Genomic DNA, 15835 nt, shown 5'->3' with positions numbered 1-15835 from the left:
AAGTAATACTCTCATAAATATAACTCTCAGAACTAGACTCCACTCTCTCTAGGCACCCTTAGAAGGGTAAAAGACCATTTTAACCCTCCTTTGGCTCAAAGGCCCTCATTGTTGACCAAACCCTAAAAGTTAACCAAAGTCAACGGTCAACTTTGACCCGACTCGTCGCGTGCACTTGGGCAACCCAGCGAGTCCACTTAACTCTTTAGTCCCATTTAACACGTTGAGTCCCTCCCTTTACTCGACGAGTCCCCAGGTAAGAATCCCGGGGCCACCCCGACTCAACTCGCCGAGTCTCAAGAACAACTCAGCGATTACATGCCATGCACAAACTCCATTGACCTCCTGAGGTCAGATCTGTTCCTCTAATCCATAGATCTGGCCTTCCCAAGCATAATAATCACGTAAAGTGCAGACCTTGACACTCATATATCATCTAGATGGTTTCATTTGGTGATTTAGCCCCAAAAATGACATTCTAAGCTCATGATTCCCAAGATAATTCATAAAGCTCCAAGGGTTAAGGTCTCTAGACCTCTTTGAGTCCAGATCCAAAGCATAAACTCGACAAAGGACCAATTGCTCCACATAATCATCCTCAAAAGGGGTTAGAAAACCCTAACTCTAAGAATCAATACCAAGACTGAAGAAGGTCCAAATAAATACCTCAATTTGAAGTCTCTGGACTCTGAAATCACTAGAATCACACCTCCTTCAGTCCCCTCTTGCTCTTGATCACCTTCTTCTTGATAATCGAAAGATGAAAAGATCAAATATGGCTTCTCTTTCCTCCCAAACGATTTAGCTCACTTAAGGTGCTCTCAAAGGACTGGTAGCCGCAATGGGAGGCTATGAGTGCCCTTAAATACGCTCCAACCCCGAGGGATTTGGGTCTCATTAAACAGCGCGGACTTGCGGATTCCAAACGCGAACCCAAATGATAATCCACGACCCTACTCGGCGAGTCTAAGCATCAACTCGTCTAGTTCCTTCAAAAACTCCAAAAATAAAATATTAGAATAATATACTTGGGAATCCGGATGTTACAATTTCCAAAATCGCAAGGTGAATCTATTATCTCTCTCAGAGATGATAGAAATCGTTATCCCATGCAAATAGATGATTTCCTTGAGATAGGTCGTTGTCAGCTGTTCTATTTTGACGTTGTCTTTAAATGGTAGGAAGTGGGAAGACTTAGTCAATTTGTTGATTACTACCCAAATAGTGTTGTATCAACTAAATGTATTAGGTAGTTTCATTATGAAGACCACTGATATCTATTCCCACTTCTACTCGGGTATTTCTAGTTGTTGCTGCAAAATCGAGGGCTTTTGATATTCCTCTTTAACCTTGGAGTAAGTTATGCATTTTCCCACATAAGTGGCAGTATCACCTTTCATATTAGGCCATCAATATAGTGCCTTCAAATCTATTTACATTTCGTCACATCCCATATGGATAGAATACCTTAATATGTGAGCTTTGTCCAAGACTAAGCTTTTGATGTCATCGAACATGGGTGTCCAGATTCGGCTCTTAAAGTATTATGTTCCATCATTGCTAAGCTTGAATTGTTTATCCATTCTTTGTAAAGCTTCACTTGCGATGTTTTCTTCTTTTAGAGCCTTGATTTCAGCTTCTCAGATCTGGGTGGTAAGGTTGGAATGGATAGTCATCGTTAATGCCCATACTCGGTAGGGTTTTAAGCTTTCCTTCTTGCTTAAGGCATCTGCCACTACATTTTCTTTGCCATGACGATAATGAATTTCAAATTTGTAATCATTCATTAATTCAACCTTCGTTGCCTCATGTTGAGTTCTTTATGGTCGAGGATGTGCTGGACACTCTTGTAATCTGTAAAGATGGTACACTCCATACCGTACATGTAATGTCTCCAAATCTTTAAATCGAAAACTATAGCTCCTAGCTAAAGGTCATGTGTAGCGTACTTGTTCGCGTGTACATTGAGTCACCAGGAGGCATAGGTAATAACCTTGCCCTTTGCGTTAACACTCACCCTTGTCTTTGATGTGACACTTCACAGTACACGATAAAGTCCTTTTTCCTTCTGGAAGGTATAAGATTGGTGTGCTACACAAAATTTGTTTCGACTTATGGAATTCAACATCTTGTTTGTCTTGCCAGTTGAACTTCATGTTTTTTTGTGTTAATTTTGTGAGTGGTTTGGCTATCTTGGAGAAATTTTCAATAAATCTCTAATAGCAGCCAGTAAGACCTAAGAATTGGCACACTTTTATTAACGTCTTTGGTGCTTCCTAATTCTTAAACGCTTCAATAATAGAAGGGTCGACACGTATTCCTTTATTGTCGACCACATTCCCTAGGCAATGTACTTCTCTAATAAAAAATTCACACTTAGAGAATTTGGCATACATCTTTTCTTTTCGTAGAAGTTCCAAGATAACTTGTAAATGTTTATCGCGTTCCTCCTTGGCCTATAAATATATCAATATGTCATCGATAAATATGATCATGAAAGTATGGTTTGCAAACATTGTTTACATGATCCATGTGTTGGATTAGGTATCTAAGCTGATAACTAAATTAATATGATCTTTAATTATTAACAAAGTCCATTTGGGTTGCCATCTAACCTAATAATTGAATAGGGTAACTTTGAGAGAGAGAGAGAGAGAGAGAGAGTGAGAGAGAGAGAGAGAGAAAGAGAAACACCTGTCCTAGGTATCATTTAATTTATTTGATTTTAGGGTTTTGGGCTTGGACTCGGTGAGTTGGGGAGCTGCAACTCGTTAAGTAGAGATTATTTATGAGGATGCGGGATTTAGATCCTACTCGACTAGTAGGCGTTGTAAAGACTAACCCTAATTTTTTGGGGTTGCACCCTATTTAATGGACTTCATCCGCCACTTGTAGCCTCCCTTACCACTTCACTACCCAGAGGAGAAACCATAAGTCATTTTTTGCTGTTTCCTTGTGATTGAGAGGCTAAGAGAGAGTTTTTGGTGCTTTAGTTGAAGGAGTTTGAATATTGAAGAGCTTGGAGCAAGAAGGAGACTGTAGATCCAACACCTACAACGTTTGGGCACCCATTTTAAGGTAATAAGTTGTTACCTTGATCATTCTAGCATTATATCCTCTTCTTCTTGGGTTTTAGATCATTTCTAGTACATTTGTGAAGCATTTGGGGTGTTGAGTAAGATCTGGAGTTGCAACTTCAGATCTAGACTCCTCTAAGTCCTTAGAATTATAAAGTTGCTAAATTTATCAATCTTGGTCCTTTTCTTTGGCTAAAACCCCTCCCTTAGCTTGGTGTTGGCAACTAAGAGCTTGCATGCACATAAAATTTGCAACTTTACGTTGAAACCATGCCTTAGGAGGCTAGATCTATAATATGGTGCTTTGTAGTAGCTTAAAAACGTCTGAACACAAAAAAGGAATGAAGGAACTCGTCGAGTCCCTTAGCCAACTCGACGAGTCGAGTAGGGTTTACCTGTTTTCGAGATTTCGAGTGATTTCTATAAAGGATTGGGTTTTTCGGTCTGCATGGGTTTTTTGGTCTTCTAGACATTGAGGAACTCAAAAAGTTACACAGGTACTCGGCCAGTTGGAGGGTTACTTGGGTAACTCGACGAGTTGCTGGATGCACCCGACGAGTTGAGGTCAACATGGACTGTTGACCTTGACTTTGACCAGGATTTACCATGGTTGACTTTGAGGATATTTATGGTAATTCAGGATTATGAGAAGTTAATCACATGATGATTATAGGTAGTTGAGTTGAAGCAGCATGTAGGATTTATCTTATCTTAGCTTGTCAGTTCAACGTTCACGAGAGGTGAGTTTGTCACAATTAGGAATTTTTGTGCCTTGTAACCAACACTTAAACCAAATTATGAATCAAAAACATAAGAGCATGTATGATGCATACTCCTTGACAGCAGAACTTCAATCAAACACCCCATGCAAGCAATTCAAATAGTCATTAAGCAATTGGAAACCCTAGAAGTTCTTGTTTATGTCCATTTTTGGACTAGGACTTCCTTATTGGGCCCAATGGACCAATAAGCTTCCAATTTGGCTATCTTGGGCTTAGAACTCTTAAATGGGCTCTAATTGGACCCACTTCCATTTAATTAAATATGTTTGGCCATATTGGGCCTATAGGGTAATAGATTAATTATATGAACCATTTTGGACCATAATTAACCTAATCTAGCCTAATAGGTCATAAAAATCACATTTATATTTTTTAGGGCCAAAAAATCATCTAACCTAGCTATAATATGGGCTTAAGGGCAAAAAGCCCAAAAACCTCCTCTCACCCTCCCCATTCTTGGCCCAAGCCCAAATGAAGAGGAGAGTTGACTTTGTGAGTGCCACCTCACAATTGTTCCAGGGACTTCCATGCAAGGAGACTCAAACATCCATGCACTCACATACTTCCATGACTAGCTAACTCTTTCTCTCTCTCTCTCTCTCTCTCTCTCTCTCTCTTGCTCTCAGCCGAGTCCAAGCACACACACACACATTTCACTCTCCTTTCTCTTAAGGAAACTCTCTCATATCTCATCCATATTTCGAGATCTAAGGAGGATTCAAGGGGATTTTTACACAAAAGTCAAAATCTAAGGTAAGAAATCTCTTAGATCCTTAAGCTAGCTACTTCATTTCATCCAACAATCACCTCTTAATTCATTCAAACTCATGATCTAGCACCTAAGAAGCATCCAAGTTCGAAATCTTCCAAGGAAGGTTGCTAAGGCCGAATTTCTTCTCATTTTCTTCCAAAAACCGAAACCACACCCAAAGGTGAGCTTCATACCCCCTTTTTTCGGTTTTTATAAGTTTTTGTGGGGGATGATACAAGCAAATGTGTAGATCTATGAGTATATGTATGCCTTGTGTGATATTTATGCTTATATGTTTGATCTTATGTGATTGTGATGTTTATACTAGTCAAAAGAACTTAAAAATCGAGATCTACAATAAGAAGAATGAAATAAGTATAACTTATACCATTTCACACTAATCAAGTCTAGAAAAATAACCTAGTTGGTTAATATGAACATTTTTCGACTTCAAACCCATTTTGGGCTCAAAATACCAATAATACAAAACTAAGGGGCCCAAAATGACAAAATGTAAATTCTGAAGGTTGAGATGAGTCTAAACAGTTTCTAATATGTATTTTATGAATATCAACACTTTTGAAGGGTTAAAAATGTGAATTTTAAACATAATGGGCCAAAATGGGCTTTTCGGCCCAATGAAGCCCCAAATTGCGAGATTTTTGATTTGGATGGGCTGAAACTGCACATTTCTGTAAAACAGGGGATTACTTGTGTACTAAAACTATTTCAAGGGCCAAAAATTCTTTTCAAATTAAAAAGGTACCAAAGATGCAAAATATTTCCATCTTGGGCCAAAATTGGAAAAGTTGCGAAAACGGAGGTTTCTACCGAGAAAATTTCATTTTTGAAGGACTCAAGCTGTTATCAAGTAAATTTGTGCTAAAAATGTCGTTCCAATAAGTTTTGATACTAAAGTGTCAAGAAAAATAGTTTAAGGACTAAAATGGGAATTCTTTTATACACAAAGGGTTAGAAGTGTAAATTTTATCCAAGAAAGGGCTTAAAAAGATAAACTCTAATTCTTAAAACAACAAACCCCTTAAAATAAAAATACGAGTACTACGTCTACCGGCGATACGTAATAATAATTACACTTTCAACACCAATATCGTTACCAAACGAATTGATTCGGTCTCGAATCAATAATGAATCAAAAATCAATAAACAATGGTACTTCAATACACATGCGGTAATTTATGAGTAGTCAATACACAATATTTGGGCTCGAAAGTTTCAAATTGTGCTTGTTGGGCCTAGCTAGCCCAATGAGATGAGCTTTAGGCCCGAAGGGAACGCGCTTACATGTTATTGGGCCTTATATGACCTAATTTCGTGTAAAAGGACTTTCAATAGCTTTATTGTGCTGTTGGGCCCCAAGGGTCCTTTGGTACTGCTAGCAAAGTCGAGAAGTCAAATGCAAGTTGGGCCAAGTGCCTTTCGCATTCACGATAGCCTTGAACGACCTATGGAAATAACGGGGGCTTCGTACCCTCTTTTCTCCTCGGTTGTAGGGCTATGAGAAGTCAGGGTGGTTGGATTAAGTGAGTAGTACGGACGACGCCTAAGGAATCGTTTGTATTTGTTAGTTGTAAACTAGTCATTTTCATTAATGCATGATTATAACGACTCACAACCCATAATTAATCCAATGTCACCTGGAATTATCGAAAACAACGTCGTATCGGAATAACACAAACTAAGCCACGTAATTTGATGTATTGGGAAAACATCGGGTTTTCCCTGGGGAATTCAACACTCTTAACTATGTGATGTATACAAAGTTTAACAATTATTCACGTTTACAATAATCAACAAGCATACTTACGGATCTTCACACTTTTTTTTTTATATACAACACTTTTTTTAGAAAATATCGGATTTTCTGTGGTTTTCAAAACTATACAAATCATTTCTTTTCAAACCTTACTTATGAACTCACCAACATTTCATATGTTGACGTTTTTCCAAAATACTTGTATTCTCAGGTAACAAGTAAATCGAATAAAAATGTATCCAGTGATGTCATAATGTTTGTTTAATTAGCATCGAACGATTTATGTTTTAGGAATGTAATGTTTTGAACAATGTACTGAATGTAAACATATTGGTTGTAATATTTCAATGCATGGTGACGAATGATGTTATGATTCATGTATACTCATTGTGATGGTAGCCAATTGAGTCACAAGATCCCTCGGACGTTTCCGCCATCTGGTTCGGGGGTGTGACAGAGTTTCCTCACCATACCAATGGGTCTAAGGCACCAAGGCCAACCCATTTTGTGATATGTGGTACACTTGTTGTTGTAGAGATATGTGGTATGGTAGTTAGTTATGCTTAGTGTTATGCTAGCTATATATGTGATACTTTTAGGGAAGACCATAAGGGGAACCCTTGTCACTTCGATGTAAGACCATGTGGGGGAGCGAGCCCATGGTTTTTCAAGTAAAGACCATGGGAGGAGCCCATGACACTTGGATGTAAGACCATGTGGGGGAGCCCTTGGATTTCTAGCTAAGGACCATGGGAGGAGCCCATGGCACTTAGGTGTAAGACCATGTGGGGGAGCCCCATGAAATCCTGGAGTAAGACCTTAGGAGGAGCCCACGACATCCTTATATGTTTGTATGCATGGTTTATTTGGTATATGTAGCTGTTGTAGCTAATATGATATGTGTTTTTGTGGTTTGTCTGTGGGGTATGCTCTGGCGAACTCAATAAGTATTAGCTTACAATTTGTGGATTTGTTTCAGGTACATCTGAGCCCAAGGGCAAGAGCAAGACTTTATGGCATGACATCCACTCTCTCTCAGGCATTTTTATGGGACACTCTGATGATTGGAATAATATTGTTATTATTAAGAATTTGAAAACAAATGTATTGAGATTTTATGGTTTATGGAAAATGTTTGACTATTTAAAAATGAAAATTTTCTTTTGAAAAGTTGGATTGTTATAGAGAGAGAAAAGGAGAGAGAGAAAGAGAGAGAGAGAAAGAGAGAGAGAGAGAGACTGATTTATTGATTCAATATATGATGAATAAATAGCAATAAATGATTTGTTAATATATTATGAGAATAATAATTAATTAGAAATTGTATCTTTTTATTAATAATTAATCATAAATTAATAAGAATTAATTTTTGGGTTAATTGGATTAATTAAAAGTATGAGGACGAAAGGTGACAATGTTCAAAAGTTAAACATTGACCAATTCTCGAACCTCCTATAGAGGGGGGGGGGGGGCAAATTCTAGATGGTTATTGTAGGTATTCTTGGGCTCTAAGGAAGCCTAGATGCCTTAGGGAGGAAGAAAGAGGATTAGGGTTATCTAAAAGGAACCTTCCTTATCCACTACCTTCCTATCACTTTAATTTTCGTCTTTCTATTCAAGTGTCCTTGGTTGCTAGGGTTTGGGTGTAAACCATCAGAGGCATGACACTTGTGGTGCTAGCTTCCTTATCAAAGAAGAAAGGATTCTTGATTATTTACTACAAAAATATAAAGGTATGTAATCCATAACATGTTCATTGATTTTGAAAATAGTTAGGTTTCTTAGGGTTCATGTATTTTAATAGAATGTTACTTCAATAACATTGTGACTAGATGTAATAGGTTGCATGTACCCTTAAGTCTATTAGGATTTATCTATGTTATTGCATGTAAAATCCCATAAGTGGTATAAGAGCGTATGGTTGTCTAACAATTGATAGTACATTGCTTGAACTTGAACAAAACCAGATTGGAGGAAATAAAATCGAAATTTTGTTTTGGCGCCATTATGTGGTGTTCTTCTGCCATGACATGGTGATCTTTGAATCTGCATCTTTTTCCTGTTCCTCCACGACATGGCGATTTTCCGCCACGACGTAGTGAAGCCGTTGTTCAGCAAATTTGTTTGCCTAATTTCAAATTAATTAGGATAATTACTCTAGTTAATATTTTATAATTTTTTAAAACTTGAATATTCAACTTGGTAATTTGATATCTTGTATCTTGTGTTTGAGAATTATCCTTATGATTTATTTAATTAGTTGTTAACTAAAATATAATTAAATAAAACCCTAAATGTTAGGAGATATTCTTTGACTACATAATTATTGATCATGAGATTAATTAAGATTATCCTTTTGCATCTTATTATTAATTTAATTAAATGATTAATTAAAAAAATAATTAACAAATCCATAAATTGGTTTAAATTTAATTAAATTACAAGGATTTAATTTATATAATTAAAAGATTGAACCTTGTATTTTGAAATGTTATAAAATACACCTTATACTACACGTATAACTAAAAGTTATATATATATATATATATATATATATATATATATATATATATATATATATATATATATATATATATAAGGTATAAGAAAAGTCTGTCAAATCACTAGTACGACACATTCACAAAACCATGTTATAAAGAGGATATAAGGAAGCGGCCTATCAAATGGTCGTTGCATGGGTGTCTACTCTCAACCACCGCTCTCGTGTGTGGTGGAGGGTCATTAGCTGAACAGATTTGATTGTAAAAAATCTCAGTAGTAAGTATAATGAAATAAAGTAACTAAACCATTTTAAATCCCATTCTTAGTTACTTTAGGAAAATGTGAAAAGTATGCTAATCCATTAAAACTCGCATCATACTTTATATGTCGTTAGTGGAGTGTGTGTGGTTAACCGAAACACTAATAGGGACTATAAAAGAGATATGATGGGCATATTGTAAATTATCATTGTTGATGGGGCGTGTTTGGTTAAGTAACACATCAATGAGAGGTAATAAATGATATCGAGGTTGTCAAGTGGGTTTGCATGGTTATTCATGTCTCATTTGTGATCTTCGGCATCCCAGTCACAAAATTGAGAGCATAATCTGAGATTAAACGTGTCATTGACAAGAATCAATGAATCTCAAAAGATCTAGGAGTTCCATATGATAGGAATTGGTAAAAGCCTTACCTACCTAAAATAGATTTGAATTTGATTATGGCATCCCTCTTCAAAGTTCGAATTGAAAATATGGATCCTAGCCATAATTTAAATTTATGGTTTAATAATTAAGGAATAAAATCAACTAACTTGAATTCTTTTTTTCTCTTATTTTTAAATATCTTATGAATATATAAATGGTCTTCCTCATTCTTATGTAAATAGTTTTTCCTCAATCTACAATAGATGGTCTTCCAATTTTAAGTCAAGGTGAACTTGTTTTCCCTTCCTTAGGAAATAAAGGAACTAGACATCATCTCTCTTACACATCCTCCTACTATGACTCTCCCAACATCACATTTTCCTCAAGTTGAAAGATACGGGAGTACTCAATCCCTATTGGCATGTAAACTTTGTATGTACTCATGTTCCGAAAAGAAATCGTACATTGACGAGTTGGATAGATTGGGTGTCGTTTTCCCAAGCGAGAAAGCTATTGATTTTTTTCCCTCTTGCTTCCTAAGTCATATGGTTAGTTTGTTAAAATCTTTCATGTGAAGAATCTTGATGTGACCCTAATTGATTTGACCCAAATGTTGATTGTTGCTAAAGCAGAAATGCTTAAGAGCACATCAAAAGCGGAAATGCTTATTAGGAATATCTCCAAGATTTCCATGGATTTTGACAATGGTGACAATAGTGTTCCAGAAAGATTTCTACTACCAATGGAAAGGGGTCATCCAAGATCAAACTATTTGATTGTATGGTAAAAAGAAAGGATAGTTCTGGGATCGTTTCATGTGTTGACCTCAAAGAATCCACTTGTTTCTAGTACCAATTGAAGGGATGTTGGAAATGAAGTTGCCTAAAATACATGAAAGATCTTAAAGATAGTAAAGTCTAGTCGTGTAACTCTACTTCAGGTACATCCATTATCGAACTCCATTATTTATAGCTTCCTCTTGATAGACTCTTAATACATGATGTGATGATCACATTTTGATACTATTAAAGGAGCTAAGAGAAAGAAGGAAGCTACTACTAATGAGTTAAGATAATATAATAGATTGGTGTTACTCTTAGGAGATGTCTAGAAACATAGTTTTTCATTTTATGCGTTGCAAGGACAAGTTCCAATTTTTCGTTTATTTTTAATAAAATTGAAAATTTTGTTTATCTGGTTGCCTCATTTTATATACTTCCTTGCAATGGCATTTATGAAAGTGTTGGTTACATTTCTAATATTAGCAATATTAATTGTGGATTTGATTCTTATGATATTGCTTATGATATTGTCATAATTGACCAAGTGAAAAGAAATCTCATCACTAACTAGACAGATACCTGGTGTTGTACAAGTTGCATTGTATAGTATATGAGAATCTTATTCATTGAAAAATTATGAATAATTCATTGATCACATGTAAATGTGAGTCAAGTAAATGACTAATGGATCTAGTATATTGACCATTCAGATCCACCACAAAGGACGATAACTCTATTCTTCATGATTTACTGATATTTCAATAAATATGCATGTGTTTATAGGATTAAGCATAATTTCGATACATCGAAAAGATTCAGAGAGTAATAGAATGAATAAAAGAATCTATTAGGCATAAAGATAAAAGTTTCTCGAATCTGAAAGGAAAGGAGAATACTTTACTATCATCTTTTATGATCATCTTAGTGATTGTAGACTTATATCACCAAGGATCCTCAAAGAATATCTTAATGCAATTGTATGAATAAAAATAGGAATCATATATTGTTGGAAATAGTTCAATCGACAGATGAGTCGTACTTAATTCGAAATAAAGTTCTAGAGCCATGCTCTAGTAACTATGAGTCATATCTTGAAACTATTTTCAAACTAAGAAGGTTGAAAACACCTCGAAGTATGTGGAGTGAAAAGTTTTTCTTACTCTAGCACATATCGAATTGGAGTTAATCAAGAAACAAAAGATGAATTGAGACCTATTCTATGAAGTGTTTTCTTGTCGAGAATCGACACAAACTTTTAAATATATGTTTTAGCTCATCAAGGAATGTTCCTTGAGAGAAAACCCATATGTCAAGAAGTTAGTGGGAGTCTTTTTGATCTTGAGAGTTTCAAGAGTCAATCAATAATAAACCTTTTAGTTATCTATAGCATGCGACCTGAGGTTGATAACCTATCGTGTTTGGTTGACACATTCTTATTTTTGTGCACTTCTAGTTGAGTTGGCAATGTTTATGAGTTTTGTGTCTTCATTTAACAGAAAAAGCAAACCACATTTGTCATTGAAAGTACATTGATCAATATGGGTAAGCTGCTTAACAACACGGAAGCACTAGTAGCCCCTTGGGCTACTAGAGAGCAAAAAATTTAGAATAAGCGAAGTTTAGTCCATGAAAGGAAAGCTAAATTTCAATTTGGCTTTGTCGTAAACCTTGTCTTATAATTATAGGATGGAAATGATACATTCACATGGATTGGAACATATGCACCATATAATCTAGGTGGCAAAATTTGTGTCTCTAATTCATGAAAATGATTATGAGGAAACACTTGTTGCTAGTAGACTATAAAGATCAGATAAAGATCAATATGGATATTGGTTGTGTTAATTGCATTCTCAAATTCACAATACGATTACGACATCCCTCTTCATATTTCAAATTGTAGGAAATGGCAAGTAATTGTTTAAACTTTCAAAGACTTATAGTTATAAGTTATGAAATGGTTTAAAAACACACATATTCTATCCAATTAAGGTTCATATGCTTAAGAATTCTAGTTGGAGACTTATCGAATCATCACGTAACAGAAATTTGTGCTTTAGTATGAAAGTCAAGAGTATTGATTTCTAGAAGTCAAGTTTACATGGCATGAATGATGTTTAATTCAAGTGGTTAATTGATTACTTGAAACATTATGCAATGAATAAAGTCATAATTATTATGGTGATTAAATAATAGATACTATTTATACTCAATAGGTTTGAGATCGTAGTTAATTAGTTTATTATTGTGTTTCACTTTGCATACTTTACTTTATGAATAATTTGATTATTCAAACTCCATAGTCTCTCATACTTTTGGAAGTATGAAGTGAATTAAGGCTATCATGAATTGAATTGTAGATTGTCTATTGAGATAATACATTGCAATGGTTGCAACGATGTTCGTGAGTACTTAGAAAATGGGGATTTTGAGTATTGTATAAATCCACGCTCAACGAATTACTTCATGGATTTTATCACGAGTAATTCAAAGACGATAATATGTAATATTCTTTTAATGGAGATATATGAGTTCTAATTTACAAGTTAGTTATGCATTGATGTTACGAAAACACATTAGTAACAAGACGTTATAAAACGTAGTATCATGCATGATTTGGTGAGTAAAAGATACAAGCATATGAGTTAAAATTTATTTGTTCCTTTTTTCCTAATGGGAAAAGTGATATATTTGCGCCCCTCAATGATTTGATGTCAACATCTGAAGTGCTTGGACGATGCTGGACTGAATTGACATGTTCAATTAGTAGTGTGTTTTCAATCGTCAGAAATCAGGAAATCGGGAAACAAAATCTTGGACAATGAGATTGATTTCAATCCATGTCTCGTGTCCATATAATATCTTGTTGAATGAAGGAATATTTGATCACTTATCTTAGGACTATTGTCTAATTAAATCAGAGTCTAGAGTTGCTTTGGTAAGCACCCTTTGTTGTTTAATTTAGAAGTTATACATGTAATTTAGTTTTAGACTTATCCAAGTGGGAGACTGTTGGATTAGGTGTCTAAGACAACAACTAAATTAGTATGATACTGAATTATTAGCAAAGTACTTTTATGTTTCCCTCAAACCTAGTAATTGAATAGGATAGCTTTTAGAGAGAGAGAGAGAGAGAGAGAGAGAGAGATTTAGTGATTTAGTGATTTATTATATGATTAATAAAAAGTAATAAATAATTTGTTAATATTTTATGAGAATAATATATTATCTAGAAATGGTATCTTTTAATTGAGAATTAATTAGAAAATAGTTAGAATTAGTTTTGGGATTAATTGGATTCAATAAAAGTACGGGGACTAAAGGTAACAATGTTCAAAAGTTGATCATTGACCAAATCTAGAACCTCTAATAGAGGGGGGAAAATTATAAATGCTTATTGGAGGTATTCTTGGGCTCTAAGGAAGCCTAGATGTCTTAGGGAGGAAGCAAGAAGATTAAGGTTATCTAAAACGAACTTGCCTTATCCACTACCTTCCTATCACCTATATAAACCCTTCTTCGGTTTGAAATCTGAAAATTCTTCTTCTACTACTCTTCTCCGCTTTCTCTTCAAGTCTCCCTGGTTGCTAGGGTTTGGTTGTGAACCATCAGAGGCATGACACTTGTGGTGCTAGCTTCCAAATCAAGGAAGAAAGGATTCTTGATTGTTTACTAAAACAATTGAAAGGTATGTAACCCCTTATGTTTTCAATGATTTAGAAAATATCTAGGGTTCATAGGGTTCTTTTTGTTTAATAGAATGTTACTTCAGTCGTGTTATGACTAGATCAAATAGGTTGCATGTACCCTTAAGTGTATACGAATTTATCTGTGTTGTTTCATGTAAAACCCATCACCATGAATACTGTTGGAGCATTGGTCAATCCAAAATGCATAACTAGGAACTTGTAATGACCATACCAAGTCCTAAATGTTGTGTTTATAACATCTTCTTCTAGCATCCTGAGCTGATGGTATACTGATCGAAGATCTATCTTGAAGTAGTAGCTGGATCCTTGAAGGCGATAGAACATATCATCGATTATTGGGAATGGTAAACAATTCTTGATTGTTAACTTGTTTAGCTCCTAATAATTGAAGTGCAACTGAAAGGATCCATCCTTCTTTTTGACAAAAAAGAATTGGTGCTCCCCAAGTGAGAAGCTTGGTCTGATGAAGCCTTTGTCAAGAAGTTCTTGTAGTTAGTTGGGCAACTCTTGCATCCTTAATGAAGCCAAAAATAAGAGACTTTGCTACTGGTTCTACCCTTGGGATTCATTCAATTTGGAAATTTACTTGTAAAATTGGTGGTATCCTAGGTAGATCTGCAAGAAACACATTAGGAGGTAGTCATACACCTGAGGTATGTACTTGATCTCTTTTGTTTTGCTCTTTTAATCTACAACATGTGCTAAGAAGGCATAGTACTTCTTGTGTAAATACTTCTGATCCTTGGTGCTAGAAATTATTTTGATGTTTTACCCTAATTTGTCTCCATAAATGATTAGGGCTTCTACGTTGTGTAAGGGTAATCGTATGACCTTTTTGTTGGATAAGGTGTCTAAGTCCATAACTATATTTGGGATGTTCTTGATCCGACCCGTCATGGTCCATTTGGGTTTCACTTCACCATAATAATTTGGATAGTGTTTTGAGAATAGTATGGTTATGATTTGTTTATATATTATAAGTTATAATATATTAATATGAAATCATATTATTTAATTAGTATTGATCTTGAATTAATTTGGAATTAATTTAGTGATCAAAAGGTAACTAATTAAATATAGACTCTTATATTTATATAGAGTTGGCCAATGCTTATTTAGAATGGGCTAGGCTTGCATGGAAAGTCCATGGAGCTTTAACCCATGGATCTTATGGAAATAAAAGGTCATGGGTATTAGGGTTTACATGGATGTAACCCTAATCCACCACACTATATAAATGGGTCCTTGGCACATGAAATGACACTAGTATGTGTGACAAGAAGAGTGAGCCAATTTCTAAGTTTGCATACTACTATCTCTAGTTTTTCCAAGTTGTGTGGTGATTTGTGATTCCATTTGAGGCATCCACATTATTGGTGCTAGGATCTCAAACTCCAGTCAATCAGCAACAAGAAAAGGTATGTCATTCTACTAGTTTTAAGTTACAAGTACCCCATGCCATGCTAGTTAGGATGAGAACCTTGGAAAATTCTTATTTGCATGTATTTTAGAGAAAACATAGATCCAAGGTTTCTAGGGTTGCATGTACACCATAGGAGTGTTAGAATGCTCAAAAACCCATCAGTGGTATCATAGGCTAGGCTTATTTTCTTGATACTTGATGCAAATTGTTGAAGAAAATCAAAAAATCTGCAATCTGCTCAGTGGACTCGCCGAGTCCATGGGGGGACTCGACGAGTCCAAGTGTATCTTCATTCTACTCGTCGAGTAGGTTCGTGCACTCGACGAGTAGGAGGCCCAAAGTGCAGTTTTTCGAGTCTTTAAGCTAGAATTGGACTAGAATCAT

This window comes from Lactuca saligna, chromosome 9, assembly GCF_052625555.1.
Source record: "Lactuca saligna cultivar CGN05327 chromosome 9, ASM5262555v1, whole genome shotgun sequence".
Classification (NCBI taxonomy): Eukaryota; Viridiplantae; Streptophyta; class Magnoliopsida; order Asterales; family Asteraceae; genus Lactuca; species Lactuca saligna.
The sequence above is the reverse complement of the archived record's forward strand: the minus strand, read 5'-3'. Positions refer to the sequence as shown.